Source organism: Cygnus atratus, chromosome 1, assembly GCF_013377495.2.
Source record: "Cygnus atratus isolate AKBS03 ecotype Queensland, Australia chromosome 1, CAtr_DNAZoo_HiC_assembly, whole genome shotgun sequence".
Classification (NCBI taxonomy): Eukaryota; Metazoa; Chordata; class Aves; order Anseriformes; family Anatidae; genus Cygnus; species Cygnus atratus.
In genome coordinates, this window is record NC_066362.1 from 116,596,465 (window position 1) to 116,612,493 (window position 16,029).

General features: G+C 41.1%; 1 long non-coding RNA gene across 13 annotated transcripts in view; it reads left to right on the top strand.

Moving 5' to 3' along the window:
* Positions 1-16,029, top strand: part of LOC118247537 (uncharacterized) — a 116,977-nt gene that overhangs the window by 29,662 nt on the left and 71,286 nt on the right. For 10 of the 13 annotated variants that reach the window (XR_004778474.2, XR_004778475.2, XR_004778478.2 and 7 more), the window contains exon 1: positions 9,874-10,213. The exons of 1 other annotated variant lie outside the window; for it this stretch is intronic. This is a non-coding gene — a long non-coding RNA (uncharacterized LOC118247537). 2 more of the 13 variants (XR_004778480.2, XR_004778481.2) reach the window with 2 other exon arrangements.

Sequence of the window (16,029 nt, forward strand, 5' to 3'; positions counted from 1 at the left end):
GGAATTGCCTTGTATTTTGATTGCAATTTTCTGTATAAGTAGGACACATTCTAAATATTATTAACATTAAGTGAGTTAGTCCATCCAACAGTATAAATATGAAATTCTAGTTTTCTCGCTTAAATCCTGAGTCCACATCACATGTATCCATGGTGATAGTAAGACTCTTGTTCTGATTTCTTTTCAAGTCAGTGTTGTGATTCTTAGTGATTTTGAATCTGCTTTTCAGTAATTCTAAAAATTAATGGTTAGGCAAATATTCTCAGCTTTGGCTCTGTCTTTAGTGTGCATGCACCCGTCATTAAGTGACAATGTACAGCAGCAAACCCTGTCATTGTGGTTTGGATTTTCATGTTGTGTCTGTAGGGATAGCATATTCTGTTTTAACAAAATCTGGTGATATTGTACCAAAGCTTTCTATGTGCTTTATTGGGAAATAAAAAGGTTAAGCTCTTTGTTTGTAGAGATAGCTGGCGTGGTTTAGCTTTAGTAGAAGGAGTGAGCAACAGGAATGAGGGAGTGGGGTGATAAATCAGAACACTTGCTTCAATAGATATCTCTCTTTGTACAGTAATTTGCTCTTGGTAAGATAGTTAGGGTTTGTTTATCATTCATTATCGTCTTTTCTGTGGGTGTGCAGCCTGGAAAATGTGTGTGTGTTGAGGGGGGGGGGGAACATAAAACAAAAAGGTGAGACTATAAGGAAAAGGCAGATAATATAGATAGGGATCCCCTTGCTCCATATATATGTTCCAGAGGGAAGGAGAGAGGAAGGCAAGTGATGGTAGTGCAGGAGGTACAGGAAAGCGTGCAGAAGCAATACCGTGGAAAGCAAGTGAGAAATACCCTCAATTTTGGCAGCTCTTGAGGGAGGAAACTTTGTTTGGGCACTCCACAGAAGAGAGGACATGAAATATTACCCCAAAGGGACCGGCAAAGGTCCAGGTAAGCCCAGAGTGTTGGAAATGCCAATGGGAAAATGGGTGTGTGACAGCTACAGCTCTGGCTCCCTGTGAGCTCTCCTAACTCATGCCTAGAAAATTTTCCCAAAGCTTGGACTGAATCAAATTAATACATGTCTGATAGGAAACTTGAAAATCTTCCTAGTATTCATCAGGAACCCCATGTTGCCAGAAGCTCTGTGTTACTAAGCTCAGCCTGAACAAAATAAGGAAGTGCTCCAGAGGTTTGCTGAACTGTGCCCTTGAACAAAGGTGAACTTAAGAAACCTTTAACAAACATTTGTGTTTTTCAAATGCTTATCTAGAGCTCTTGCCTTCCCCTTGACTGTGTAGGCTTAAGATGAAGGGGGAGGAGCTTGCACTATGATTATTCCCCTCATTTTGGACACCTGGTTCTTGATGGTTCTTGATGGGAAGAGCCCAGCAAAGGGTCTGTGCTGATGCTCCATGCATGGTTTGTTGTTAATATAACTTCATAGTGACTTACAGTTCACCTGAAGTTCTGTTTCTGTGCTTGTGTGGGGCTTTTTAAGTTTCAAGTATACAGTTAAATATATTCTCTGTTTCCACTTCCAGTGAATGTGTAAAATGTTCAGCCCTGGGTCGTTCCTTACTCTAACTGCGACTGAGCTCTCCCCTAAGTCAATGATGACAGAATGTGGTCCATTTTTTAAACTGGGGATTTGCAAACTCAAACATATTCACAAATCAAATTCAGTCAGGAGATTCCTCACATTCCTGCCTTGAATGGTCTCCAGACTCTCTGAAAAATACAACTGGTCTGCACTCCATATGACCATGTTTTTTCAGTTTGCTCGTGGGAATGTCTAACGTTAATCACTGTGAGCCAGTTTTACAAATGTCTAGAAATTATTTTCAAAGAAGATAGTACTATTAAGCCAGAAGACATCTAATATATCTTATGCCATTTCTGATGTACAACAAGATGCAAAAATATCTCTCATTTTTACAAATAATTTGACTGATGGAAGAGATGCTTTTAAAATTTGACACTTCAGCTGGTGGCATTGTAAGATCTTCTGGAGGACCTGATCGGATCTCAGAATGAGCTTGGTCAGAGACATGAATAAACAAAAGGATGTGAAAACAAAGTCTAGTAGCTAATGTCTTGTCTGTCCATGTACATCTTCTGTGCTTATCCCTCTTCTCACTCGTTTGCTTACAAATATAAGTCTGTCTTATCTGGAAATATCTCCCTAATTGAAGGCTATAAGTAGAGCAGATGTACACACCTCCTCATACTATGAAGTAATCTGTAAGGCTGGACTATCTGGTCTCATAAACCAGAACCTTTCATCAACAATCTTCATTCTGAAGCTGCTGCATAGGTTAACCATAGAGTGGTATGTCCCTTTGAAGACAAGAACCAAGAGTGGACCTTCTCTACAGCTGTAGTTAAATATGACTGACTTTTTTACTTTTCTCCTCCTCTCTCTCATACAAACACACAACTTAACAAGACATGAGAAAACAAGTGGAAATAATTGTGATAAAACAATCTCTCATAAAATCATTATCAAGAACATGGGTCTCTGCAAAGCTTTAAAAGCATCTTGGACTGACTTAGCTGACAAATTCCCATCACTCCAAACCTTGTCCTGGTATTTTTTATCTTAGTAACCAGGAGGATATCTCCCAGAGAGAGTATTGCTCTTGTTTTCCCTACCAGTTGTGCACAAATTACCAGTTGTGCACGTGTGAAACCCATGCCCAGCTGTGGGTGGGCAGCAAGCCAAGCAGAGCAGGTGAAGCTGATGTCCTTGGTCTGTCCTTGAGCCCCATCTCACAATGGGACAGCAAAATCCCCCAGGAGTTGCTGTCATTTCCTGCTTCCAAGCCATTCACAGGGTTTCCCCTGACAACTTGGCTGGCCAATGTAGAAGAAGTGTGTCTTGTGGCTTTTTTTTTTTTTTTCCCTGCAAGAGAAATGTGAGATTTTTTCTGATAGCCTGGGGGGAAAATTATGGCTTCTCCACAAAGTGCAACTGGTTGGAATATTCTTAGGGTCTGTCTTTTGGATTGACCTTCCCAAAATCAATCAAGTCTCTTCTCTGGAATTCAATCCTTCCAGTCCATGGGATTTGCAGCCAATTAATTCTTGAACACTTCATTATTACACTTGTCTGAGCTCGATAGCCATAGAAAATTCTCTTGATATTAAGGATAAATTGCAGATAGTTTTTCATTATACTCTGGAATAAGCGTGCATTATCCACAGAACGGAGATTTCTTATGTTTTCCCCAAATGCAAATTTAATATTTATTGAAATCTTCTGTTGATTAAATGCTCTGAATAGTGTATCCAGAAGACTAATCGATATTTTAAATGCACTCAGACATATTTGCTGTTCACTAGTTACACAGAGAAATAATGAACTTGCTATATGAGAAGGTAAAATGCATGAATAATTCATAGCTATTAATTTATTCAGTTTTGCCTTTTGAATTGATTTGGCAATTATTCTTGTACTGCACATAATTTACAAATGCTTAGATATAAATATTTACAGTTGCAAATTTGTGGTCAAATCATTTCTATTCTCTGACTGAATGGCTTGTGTAGCACACCAAGCACTGCAAATTGTGAATTTTACTGTTAAATATACAACTCAGTAGAATGCAGATGCTTGAATGATCAAACGAATTGGATACATACAGACTGTAAATGTGGTCAAACAAATATATTTCAAATGTGAATAAATATTTGCCAGCAGGTTTTTATTCATCACTTACTGCAGAAAGAAGGAAGGACATATTGTGTGTCATGCTGCCACAGACAACAGTCAAAGACCAATGTCATTTGTCACTGAAATTTTAGTTGTTTATTTGTCTCTTCTCTCTTTTGGCTTTGTTTGAAATATATATATATATATATATATTCCTGCTAATTGTATTCTACATTTTACAAGGATGATTGCAACATTCAGGAAAACGAGAATTCATCCTAGGTGTCTTTGACCGGCAAAAAGCCCTCTGTTTCCCTTAACCCCACAGTGAAGCTGTGTGCTAGAGGATCCATAAGCAGAATATTATGAATCTGTGAGTGAACTGTTAGTTCAGTGAAAGGGCTAATTCACAAAGGTTTACTTCAGCCAAGGGAGACTTTCCTCCTAAACTCTCCCTGTAGTAATTTAGACAGAGACTTCTCTAGAGCACGATTCAGTACGGGAGCCTAATTTTAAGTGCTCTGAATCACTCCTCTAGTCTGCTTATTTTGAACAGTACAGTTTATCTTCTCTCCATTTCCTGCTTGCTGCCCTGATTGATGAGTCAGGATTTATGCAGAATGAATGATTTTCACCTTTTATGAATAAAGTCATTTTACATAGCATTGTAATCATTTAGAGCACTTGATTTGAGACTAAAGAACTAGTGAAAGCATTAGGGTGTATTATGTTATATATTTCACTCTCTGAACAGTTAGAAGAACCTTGAAAAAATTCCAGCTGTAAGCATTTAAGTCATTTAATACATTGCAATAATTCAAAGCCACTTAATGTGATTTTCAGTTTTCTCTAAGCACTCGAGAAAATTACTTTTTTCAAAAGTTCCTTCACTTTGAAATGCTTCCACAGAAGCACTCAAGGCTGAAAGTTAAGCCATTTACAGATAGCACATTCAGAAAAGAAAAGGAAAAAAACAAGAACAAAAAACAAAACCCAAAACCAACAACAACAAAAAAACCAAACTCTGAAACTACAAACACAGTTTGTTCTAAAGGGATAGAGACAAACTTGCATTAACATCCACAGCAATCCTAAAGTGAAACTAGATATTTGGTCTTATTTTTCTAAACATATTTGAGATATAAGAGTGGATGCTGAGGGAGTCCTAAGGCCAGGCCAGTAGTAGCCTTAGGACTGTGTAGGGATGTAAGGGATGCTCAAAGGAAATTTGCTCATGGTGTACAGCACGTGAATGGGTGTGAAACCACACTTAAAATTTTCATGGCTGTTCTTCTCTTGGGATGAAGTGCTGCTGAGCTTCACAACCGCAGCAAAACTGCTGAAGCTCTGCTGTCACAGCCTGAGAAACTGCTGCTCTCAGGGCAGCAGCTTCATGAGGCCGTGAGCACCTCACATCCAGGTAAATGCCAGGTCACCCTAGTGAGCTGGAGTTAACGCCCAAGAAGGCAACTTTTGACTGTGTAGAGTTGGAGCCACCACAGGGCTTGCTGTTAAGTGTTGTCCACAGCCTTGCTGTCCATTGTGGACCCTCTGCATCTTATCCTGAGTGGTACTGGCAATGCACAGCCCTGCGGATGGCATTCTTCTGGCACATCAGCATCCTGGGAGAATCTCTGTTAGGGCGTCTGAGGTGACTGAGTTGACTAATGAGTGCTCCTACCAGTGCTGCATAGTGCAACTACATACGGTGCTCTGCAGCCTCTGTCCAACACAATATGTCCAGCTGCCAGGGGTTGCTCTGCAGGGGCCTCCTGCCCCAGGCAGTAGTTGCAGGTGGTCCCACTTCCTAGGCTAGCTGCCTGCTGCCATCTGCTAGCTTTTGTCCCACTGTCTTTGTCATGCCTGTACTCTCCAGGGTCTCAGTAGGATCTCCAAACATCCTCTTGAATGTCCCACCATAAAATGAGTGTTTTAAATATGATTTTGGTCATGGGCAAGGTGTATCTGTGGTTTGTTCCAGTTTAGAAATGCCATAACATAGGGAGTGATGGGTGAGCTTCTTATGGCTGTGTCAGGTGCCTGTAGTGTGTGTGCGCTCCCCTTCCTTCCCAAGCATGAGTTGAGGGGAGGCCAAAAGGGCATTGCACTGAAGAGCAGAAGTCTCTGCTAGCATGTGCTGTGGCAGTATGAAGGATGCTTGAACTTGGCTTCCTTCTCATAACGTAGAACATTGTGGAGTAGTGTGTCTGTGATTAACTCTTCCTCCCCCGGGTAAAGAGATGGAAATGGTATTCACTTCTTGGTGTAGTAATAAAATACTTTTGTAGTCTCTTCACTTTTTTTTTCAAAAAATAGGAAACAAATCTGCTGTCAGTAAAATGCATTGTCAGAACAACCACATACGCTGTGTTTAATTTCATTTAATATTTAATGATTAGCTAGCTTTTCCTGGGGTAATGATTTCACAAGAAGAGAAAGATCAGAGCAGCCCTCCTGCTACTGTAGCACAGCTACAGCAGGAGCTGCAGAAATGTAGGGTCAGCTCAGCAGAATGGGATTCTGCCATCTGTACTCATTGTGGATAGCTCTTCACTTCCTGAGGGTCTGCCCTTGGGTCAGTAGGACTCCTTCACAGATAAGGAGGCATTCAGTATGCATTAAGGCACAGAATTTGACCCCAAATACAAAATGCTCCCTCCCTTGGTAAGAATAAACTGAACGTGTTTTAAGGTAATTCTCTATATTCTCCTGGTTTTTATGAGAAAAGAGTGGGATGTTTGCTTCAAGACCTCATGTGCCACAAGACTGTGCTGTCCAGCCCTTTCCACCATTACATAAATTCCTCACTCAGTCATGTCACAGTGATATTATTTTATATAAAGAGGACTTTTCTACAGTAATTTCAGCAACATATTTGGAACAGCAATCTGTCTACATTTCTGCATGCCAAACTCAATGCTAGGCACACTTGACCAGTAAATGGTATCTGTATGGCTTTTACATCAATGTCAAAGGTAACATTTCTACACTCAGTGGGTTAGCAGACATGGGTGTTGGTGATCCACATGGCAGAATAGGCTCTGATTTGTTTCCTGATAGTTGTATTGGCTCTGCAGTGCTGACACTCTTGTTAGTTCTTGTCTTTGGCATTCTCAGATGCATTCCTCTGAATTTTGAGAGTTAGAAGAACCATTAGATACAAGGAAGGAACAAGAAGACCCGCAGCATATGTTCAATCTGCAGGCGAATAGTACTGCCTGTGCTAACCCTAATCCGTGTGTATAAAGATATAAAGATGGTCTGGGAAGCTAATTATGACAGGGAAAAAAAAAAAAAAAAAGGAAAGAAAGACTGTAGGAATTTGCTCCAAATGACAACAAATGCAGTTGGCAGAATAACTGAAACTCAATCTTTGAAGAATCCCTCCAGGATGTGTAGCTTCTCTGACACAAAGTGAGTGGGCTTATTAGGTGTATTCAATGACTTTTCATTTTCTACCCATAGCCAGACTAATACCTGTAATTCTTTCTCTCTCTCTCTTTTTTTTTTTTTTTCTGCCATTGGATAGAGACTTGCTTCATACATAGATCAATTTGTTTATTTGCCTTTTGCTTGCTTGCTTACTTTCTTTTTTTTCTTTTTTTTTCTTTTTTTTTTTTTTAATGATGGATGAATTGACTGATAGTGTCATCACAGCCCTGTGAACTCAAGGATAAATTCACAGGCTGTTAGCAAAAGCACTGCCTGATGCCTGTCATCTCTACCAAGCAGGCATTGCTCCCTCCTCTCCAGACTTTCAGGATGGCTTGAGGATCCTTTTCCTTTAATGTCTTATTTTCCACTGAACTGCCCCCTATGGTTAATTCTCCTTACTTTGCAGCTTCTCCTCACCAACCTGTGGAGTTATGTGCATATATTCCACTTACAGATCTCACAGTTTGCCAAGCACAGTGGGCATGGAGAAACAATGGCACAGATTTTAGAGAATCTGACTGCTTTCTCTCCCATCTCTAACAGTCCCTAAGAAACAAATAACTGAGGATTTGTACCTGTTCATTTTAAATGAGTCCCAAATGATTTGTGAAGACATGAAAAAGATGGTGTTCAGGTATTGCCCTTGCTTCCCTACCAGATGCCAACAGGGGGAGTTTCAGCTCTGTCTCAGATTTATGCTTCTGACAGTATCCTCGCCTTTAGTGATATTGATCATGAGGGATAAAAGTTATTTATTTTCCCACATTTCAATAACATTTCTTAACGCCTCTTTCCTTTAAAGAAACACTTCTGTAGCTCTTCTATGGATTGAAAATGAAGGTGCAGTTCATATCTGTTGTTGAAATCCTTTTTAAAAAAGAGACCAGAGATGGAATAGTTCTGCACCTTGCCTTGCTAGACTGAAAGAAAACTAATTTGCCTCTGAGATGAATCAAAACCAGATTTTAGAAAACTATCTTGATTTCTCCCTTCCCCCTGAAAACCCTGATGACTGAGGCATAGTTGAGCTCTCTTACTCATTTTGTATAAACTAAGATTTGAATGATAAGATCTTAGAAAACCAAAAATCTGCCTTTGGCCTATCAGTTTAAATCAATTAATTCATAGCCAGATAGAAAACAAATGTAGAAAAACTCTCTCCCTTTGCTTTGTTTGTTTATTTGTTTAAGAAGGAAATAAATGGGGAAGAATTTAACTTGTAAGGAGGCAGAATGACATCTTAGGAAAATGAGGCTCTGTTCTTAGAAAAGGGGTGTAAATCATGCTTATGTGCTAATGAATGAAGGGAGACATTTTTGGAGACACATTTTGTCTCTTTATAAATAGGACAGAATATGTCTGTGCAGAGCTGTAGTCAGTTCTGCTAGGTTCCAGCAAACAAGCTGCAGTTTCTTTTCTTTTCACAAAATTTCTCATTTACTTCTTACACAAAAAACAGTTTTTGAAATTGTCTTGAAAGAACAAGGATGGCATCTTTTCTGTAACATGAACGTGATGTTTTCATTTACTACTGAGGACAGTACTTTCTGTATATTGAGCCTCTAGGGTTCACTCAAGTTGCATTTCAAGCATTTTTAGCTGCCATCCAGACCAGATTTCAACTTCTGAATCTGTTTCATTTTGGGGGATTGAAAACACAAACAGATCCAAAGCTTTTCAGGAGAAAACTGAAATATCCTGAGTCATCCAGTGAGGGCTGGCACTAGCTCCTATTTTCAAAGACTTCTTATTACCTCTGACTCTAAGCTTCAAAACTAGAGCTGCTTTCAACTAAGATATTTCAGCTGAGAGGGTCCACAGCTGTGATCTTGTCTACAGAGGCCAGGGTGGCAGAAATCTCCCTTAGGCAGCCTGTTCTCTGGGGGAATCTTGCAACATTGACTTCTTACAAGTTTATGGAAATAAAATTGTTAAGGGATTAAAAATTCTTCGGAGTCCACTTGCCATCTGAATTTTGAATTCAGAAGCCATGTCATTCTCTCCATACCCACAAAGAGGAGGGCCATGCTCTGTGTAATATCCAGGTACACTTAAGTAAAGGTGTATACTTATAAAAATGTGATTGCCTACTTCAGAAATCCAAATGATGATTCATGTCTGTAGCAATGATCCTCATTATTTGCTCAGTCCAGTTCTGCAGCCAGTTAAGAACCTTTTTAATTAGCAGCTATCAACAATTCAGTGAGTGGGTTGCTGGAGTGGAGAAGGTTAATGCCGTATCTTGGGGGGAAGGAAGTTAACTTACAGCTGTTGCAAATAGGACATTTTTCTTGATTGGATGAAATTATGTTGGAGCGAAATCCAATATTTCTTGATATTGACATAATTGTGTTGTATATGCTGAAATGGCCCTCCACAATGGGCTGATCCTGCACATGTACCAAAGGGCAAGGATAGCCTGGTGCAGCTTACCGAGATGCTCTGTCTATTCCTATGCCAGCAGACCAGCCAGAAGGGGTGAATGGCCCCTGGGTATGGAGAGGGGTGCCAAGATCAGTCAGGGCTGGCAGGTTTTACTGGGACAGTTGCAGTATTGCAGTAATACAGCTGCCTGGGCCTGGCTCTTGAGTAACAAATGGAGAGTAAAAGTGATTCCCAAGGATACTGAAGTAGGTCATCTCCGTCACTGACTATGACTCAAAAGTTTCCCCTGAGTATGAAGCCTCATTTAACACCCTCGCCAAGCAGCATGGAGATAGAGCTGGTAACCCTCCCATTTCTCCTGCATGAGCACTTCCGGTTAAAGCCCAGACTGGTTTTTCAGACCACTGGCAGAGTGAAAGAGAGGAAAGGCATGTGGATTTAAGGAGGGTGTTTAGATCAAGAACTTAAGAGAGGCTGGGAAGTGTCATAGGATTAAGGGATCTATGCAAGCTTGTATGGGTATTTCCACTTGTGCTGTCCTCACACCTTCTCTGAGAGATTTTTGTCCCAAACACAAGGACTGCATGTATGTTGCAAGATACATTGCAGCGCACCACATAGCCTTGGCTTTTGGCTGTGCCTCTACTAGTGGGGACGTGCCAGCTTGCACCATGTGAGCACGTGCCCTGCTTTCCTCGAGAAGGAGACCTGGGTGCAGAGGGGCAGAGAAGGAGCTAAGGTGTGGTGAGTATGCTTGTCTGGATGGCCATGGGTCCAGGCCCACAAAGCGCACTAGGGACTTGTTCACCATGATGCTGCTTTAACCAAAATAACCAAGTCAATGTGTAGGTTGCTGGCTGCATTATACATGTGACTAGCTTTGCATATAACAAAATCCAAAGCCTTGTGAAAGAGTAAGTAGAGTAAGAGTAAGGAGGTGGACGTTTGAGGAAAGTACATTAAAAACATTTTACTGGTAAGTGAAATATCTATGGAAAATTACTTATGTGACTATCTGTGACTTCTAGACAGGGTTACATGGACAGTAAGCAAAACAGTATGCTTTTTTGGAGTAAGGCCAAGATGCTTTCAAGGATTATATATCTTTTAGTCAAATGTGGTACAAGATCTCAGTCTCTAAAGAGAAAAGGATGTCTACAGAGGGAAGTGGAAATATCTGTAGAATTGTTGGTTCCAAGAGCCTTGTGTTTAAAAAACAAAATCCCATGAAGCATTGCCAGGAATGGGAGAGGAATGAGAGGCAATGCTTCAAAACAAAACAACAGAAAAGAAGCAAGTAAGGGTTTTGTCTACCATGTGCTTAGGAACAATAGCACTGAGTCAAAACCTGCTGGACTCAGTTGGGAATGCTGTGGTTTAGCTAGTCCAACTGAGCTGAACTGGAATGCTCTTTTTGTCTTTCAACAAGCCTGTAAAAGTTGGCAGAGATCTGATCAGCTGTTCAAGCCCTGCTGAACAGCCCTCAGAGTTCAGCTCTTATATCTCGTTAGGGGCCCAGTAGAAAAATTTAGGGTTAAGCAGATTGTAGGCTTAGCTGGCCTCTGTGTTTTGAGACATGTATGGAATAAGATGGTTTTTCCTGCATGGAAGAAAAATGTTTGTTGCCTCAGAAAGATGTGTGCTTGTGCACTCATTTTTTCTGAAGGAGGGGCTTGCTGTGTAAATAGAAATGTGAGCGGTAGTTTAGGGAATTATTTCATGGTTGTGATGCTACACAGTCTAGTTTACTTTTTCGTCTAGAGGCCCATGTCCAAGAAGACTTAGGTCTATCTACATCAGAGCTATCCCTGTCTGGTCCCGCATCTTGCTCCCTCTCTCTTTGCCAGCACTGATATTTGTCTGATCTTGTTGTGAGCCTGTTCAGGGAGCTAAGCTGATTGAAGATTAATGCTTTTTTTTTCTGCAGAATTACTTTTTACCTGGTTTAACTTCCTGAACCAGCTCACGGCAGGGTCATAGTAAGGCCTAGCACTGGCATGCTAAAGCTAGCTGGAATTTGTGGCTGGGGTGAGAAGGAAATGGTAGGACTTGGATTCATTGAGCTCTTGAGGAATCTCAGCCTACAGCTGCTTACTCTTCTTCCTGCACCACCGCATCTGCTTATTGACCTCCTCTCCCCTTATGTATTTTACATCCAAGTTTATCTGCGTATTGACTCTTTTAACTGAAAATATTTTGTATTGCATCTGCATATTGCTGGACCTGCCTTCTTCTTCTCAGACTGTGCTCAGAAAGACTTGGCTTTGCACTCAGTGACCTGGTGTGTGCACTTGGGTTTGTGAAATGCTGTGGGTCCTGTCTTGTAAGGTTTAAATCTCACAACCCTTATGGCTCCCACTCAGGTCAAGCCAATGAAGGTACATAGAAAGCTATGAAGACAGTCTGCAATGATGGTGAAAGAGGAGTGACATGAACTTAATTTGAGAATGTCCTGGGAAGGCAAATGGGTTGGTGTCAATATCTGGGCCTCATGTTAATACTGGCTGTCCCCATGGAGAGAAGGTCTCACTGTTGTCAGGCCTGTGCACTTTCTTCCATGCCCTCTTCTCAGCTGTTTTAGAGCCTGGCCTATTCTTTGCATTCAGGTTTTGTGGAGGCACAGAGAGTTTGACCATGTCTGCTCAAAGTGCTCATGGAGAATCTTAATAACATCACGCATCTTCTGAGCATAGGTAGCCTGTGCAGTCATTTCCATTTTGAATATGGCTATGTGAAAGAAAGCAACAGAGTCCAGTGTAGTAATGATTTTCTACTGTCCTCTTCTCTAGGGGTTCCAGAAGTATCTATAAAAATACGTACTTTCGGATTTCTGGTAGGAAGCAGTACTTAGAGCACAGACTTAAACTGTGTTTCCTGGGAAGTTACCCTACCAAATGATGCTGACTCCTTCAGTTCAAAGAAAGACAAAGTATTTTCGAAATTTGGTGTGTAAGTAACTCTTGTAGTTGCTGCAGAGATACTGAGTAATTGTAGATGAGCAAGAGAAGTGGCCTGTGAAATCTTGAAAGGTAGGGAGAAGTCAAAAGAAACAATTGCTTTCCTAAATGTGGGTTCCACATTTTGTAAAGGCCTGCAAGCTTGCCTGTAATTTCACCTTTCCTGACAGTTTGACTTCCATTTCCACCTGCTGGCCAGTGTCATTATTTTAACCCTCTGTCTCTCATCTGTTTGCTTTAGCAATTTCTGCGAAATCTAGCCTAACCTATATGTTTTAGCTACTAACGGTTTAAAATAGAGGTGCATGACCTTCCTTCCTTAATGTTTTCTCAACATTCCTTTGTTGCAGAGTATGGGATGCAGGATTTTTTTTTCTTCCTCTGAATGAGGCTGTAGTTACCTGAGGGTTGAAAAAATGAACATTGTAATTCAAGGCAATAGCATGCAGCAGTGAAGAATGTAAATGGTGCTTTTCACTTAGCCTGGTTTCTTGCAATCCCTTTTTCACCCGAAGCAAACAAATGACTAGTCCAATAATTAACAGGAATATACCTAGACAATTAGCCATATAATGAATGTCCCAGAAGTTGAAGCTTCAGCTGATTGTGCATTCTGTCCCGACTGGCCTAAAATGCAAAAGACAAATTCCAGTTTAGAGTTGCTGCTTTCAGATGGCAGCACGAACTCTGGTACAAGCACTATTTAAAGAACACACAGTCTTAAATTAATTATCCATTTTCTCTGCACCTTAAAGTGACATTTAACGGGAGCAAGAACAGGGCAGAAATAAATGCTGAAATGCGATACTGTGCATTTTATGTCTATTATCAATGGTCAGAAGAGGAAGTAATGATCTGATAAGGGTTTCAAGTTCTAATATATCTAAAAAAAATGAGAGAATAACTCCCACAAAGGAATTTTCTATTGATATTCTGGGTCATGTGGGAAATACATTGCTTCTATGCCCATGGGTGGTAGGACAAAATCTAGAGTAGCTGTACTCTTTTGTGTGTAAGTAAACTAGCAGTGTTTCACTTCTGTTCAGAAGTTATCCATCTTGCTTTTTTAATCTTAGAATATTACCAGTGATGAATCTAAGGGAAAAGGTTTGAAAACCAGTAAGTTTCTTTTTCATGCTTTACAGCTTTGGACACCCTTTTATGAATAAAATGACATGGCAATGTGTGAAGTAACAAAGGAACTGTAAGCAGTGGCCAGCATGTGGAAAGTCAAAACTATCTACAGCTGAATAATGTTCTTAGAAATGAAGGGCAAACAGGAATATAATTGATTATTGCCTCTCTATGTGGCTTTGGAGATCACATAATCCAAAGCAAAAAAATGGCATGCATGTGTTCCCTCAGATATTCTTCAGAATGGAGGGGCTATATATCAAAACCTTATTTCCTGGTAATGAATTTTAAATAAGTGCCCAGGGCATCAGGTCACTGATGTTTCTACTTTGCAAACTGGGTGGGCTATGAAAGCCCCTAGAGCCCTTCAAAGGCACCTTAAAAAAAATCCCTAGCTTTAACTGACCAAACTTTTCAAGAAAAATACCTGAAACAATTAGGAGAATGAAAACCAGGAGGTCAGATTACTTGGCCCATGGCTGAGGATTTACATAAATAGGCCTAACCTTTGACTTGAAAATAAAAGGTAAGTACAGAACCCTGACAGAACAGCAGGTCATTGGTATTTACTCTGTAAAGTACTGCCTCTGATGCTATGACAAAAATGCCAGGAATTCCACTGATCACTGTGTGCTGATAGGGCTCAAAGGTATGCAGCCAGCTAACAGAAACCCAGCCTACCTGACTGATCGAAACTGCGTTACTCCCACGCATTTATAACCTGCAATCTGTGAGCGTGGGAAAGTGTGCAAGGCCTTAGACTAATTCCTGACAAAAAAAAAAAAAAGAAGAAAAAAAAAAAGGAGAAAGTTGCTGTCTTTAAGAGTATTTTAAGTTCTTGTGGTTTGGGCAGCATATAAAATTAATAAAAAGTCTCCCAGTGAGAATCTTAAGAAGTTGTCTTCACTGTGCATATCCAGAATTGATGGTGTATGGGAGGCTGAGATTGGTACCACATTCAGCATTGTGCAGATGTGGGAATTTGTCAAGGATGATCTGTACCTACAAGTAGTCTTCAACTGTGGAAATGGTACCAAGCTGTAGGAAGGCAGTAGCCTGGCTCATTTTTTTTTGAAGGGTGAAACCCTAGGCAGTAAACCTACAGGAGAAATTGTATGCTGTGTGTTCATGTTACTTTTTTGTCAAGCAAAGGCTCTGCACTCACAAGTCAAAGAACCAAAACAGATTTTGCATTCTTATATCTAACACAATAACAAAAATGTGTTAGATCATTTTTTCTTTTCTACATGGATAGCTGAGAAGAGTGCCCCTGTGGAAGTGGAAACAATACGTGCAAAGTTTTTAAATTAATTTTTTAATAGACAGATTCAGTTTCCTGTTTCACTTTGAGACACAGGCACACATCAAGTATCCTGCAGGCTGTTTCAAACTTGCTTCTCTAATTAATCAAAAGTGATCCATTACAGAAAACCTGCAGGAATGTCAGAGATGGATGCTTCTGTTTGTACTGTTTTTGACTTGCTTGTTGCAACAGAGGGGGAAGCTGTTAGTGCCTGTCTAGCAAATTATTGAAGGATGGTGTAAGAGGGCCTGCCGCCTTCCTCTTGAAGGGCCAGGAAGCCTGGGGCTAGTCAGCCCTGTGCTGTTCTCCATGTTTGCTAGACCTCTGTGGGATTTTGGAAGGAGGTGGAGGAATACCCCACAGCTGGGGACTGTTTAGGGAGGAAGACAGGCTGCCTCTGTGCCCCAGGCACAACCTGGCCAAGTCTCATGGTTGGGAAAGTGAGCAGGTAGTGGTAAGCAGGAGGAGCTGGTAGCTAATGATGATGGTTGAGCAAGGAGCCAGATTTTGGGTCCCCTGTGTGTTCAAGTGCTGTGTAAGGAGGAGACCAGCCCAGTATTCATCTCTAACCAGCACAGACTTTGCAGCGTGCCACCTGACACCTCTCCCTTACCCTCCAGCCAGCCAGGATGAACCCAAGGCAAAATTTTGAAGGGAAATGAAAAGCATCTGAAGGTCTCTGGAGGGTGTTCACAGTGATACAGAGCCCCCTTGGTGTTAGTTCAGGTGTGACCCCTTGCCAGGCTCGGCTGCCTCCTTCTGTGACCTCTGCCTGCCTTGGGCAGAGTGGTGGCCAGGCTCCCCCTCCTCTGACATGGCTGGATCTTTTCAGTGATCCCTCATGCAAAGTATAGGGCAGTCTGGTTTTGCCTCCACGTGTATCAGTGTTGTGTTGTGCTGGCACTCTTTTACTGATGCATTGATCTCAAGCAAAAAGGGGTAGAGGAGGTGCATTTCAAGTCCTGCGCTATAAACTGCATAATGTCTTGCATGCTCAACTGTAGCTATCTGCCCTACTGTGTCAAACTGACTGCATCTGGCAGAGATGGATTTGATATGTATAAGTACAGGGTTAGCGGTAGCAAAACTGTCTCAGAATTGAGGGCAAGAGTTCATAAACAAGCCATTTCCAAAAGCTGTACAGTCCAGGACAGGGAGCTGCCACT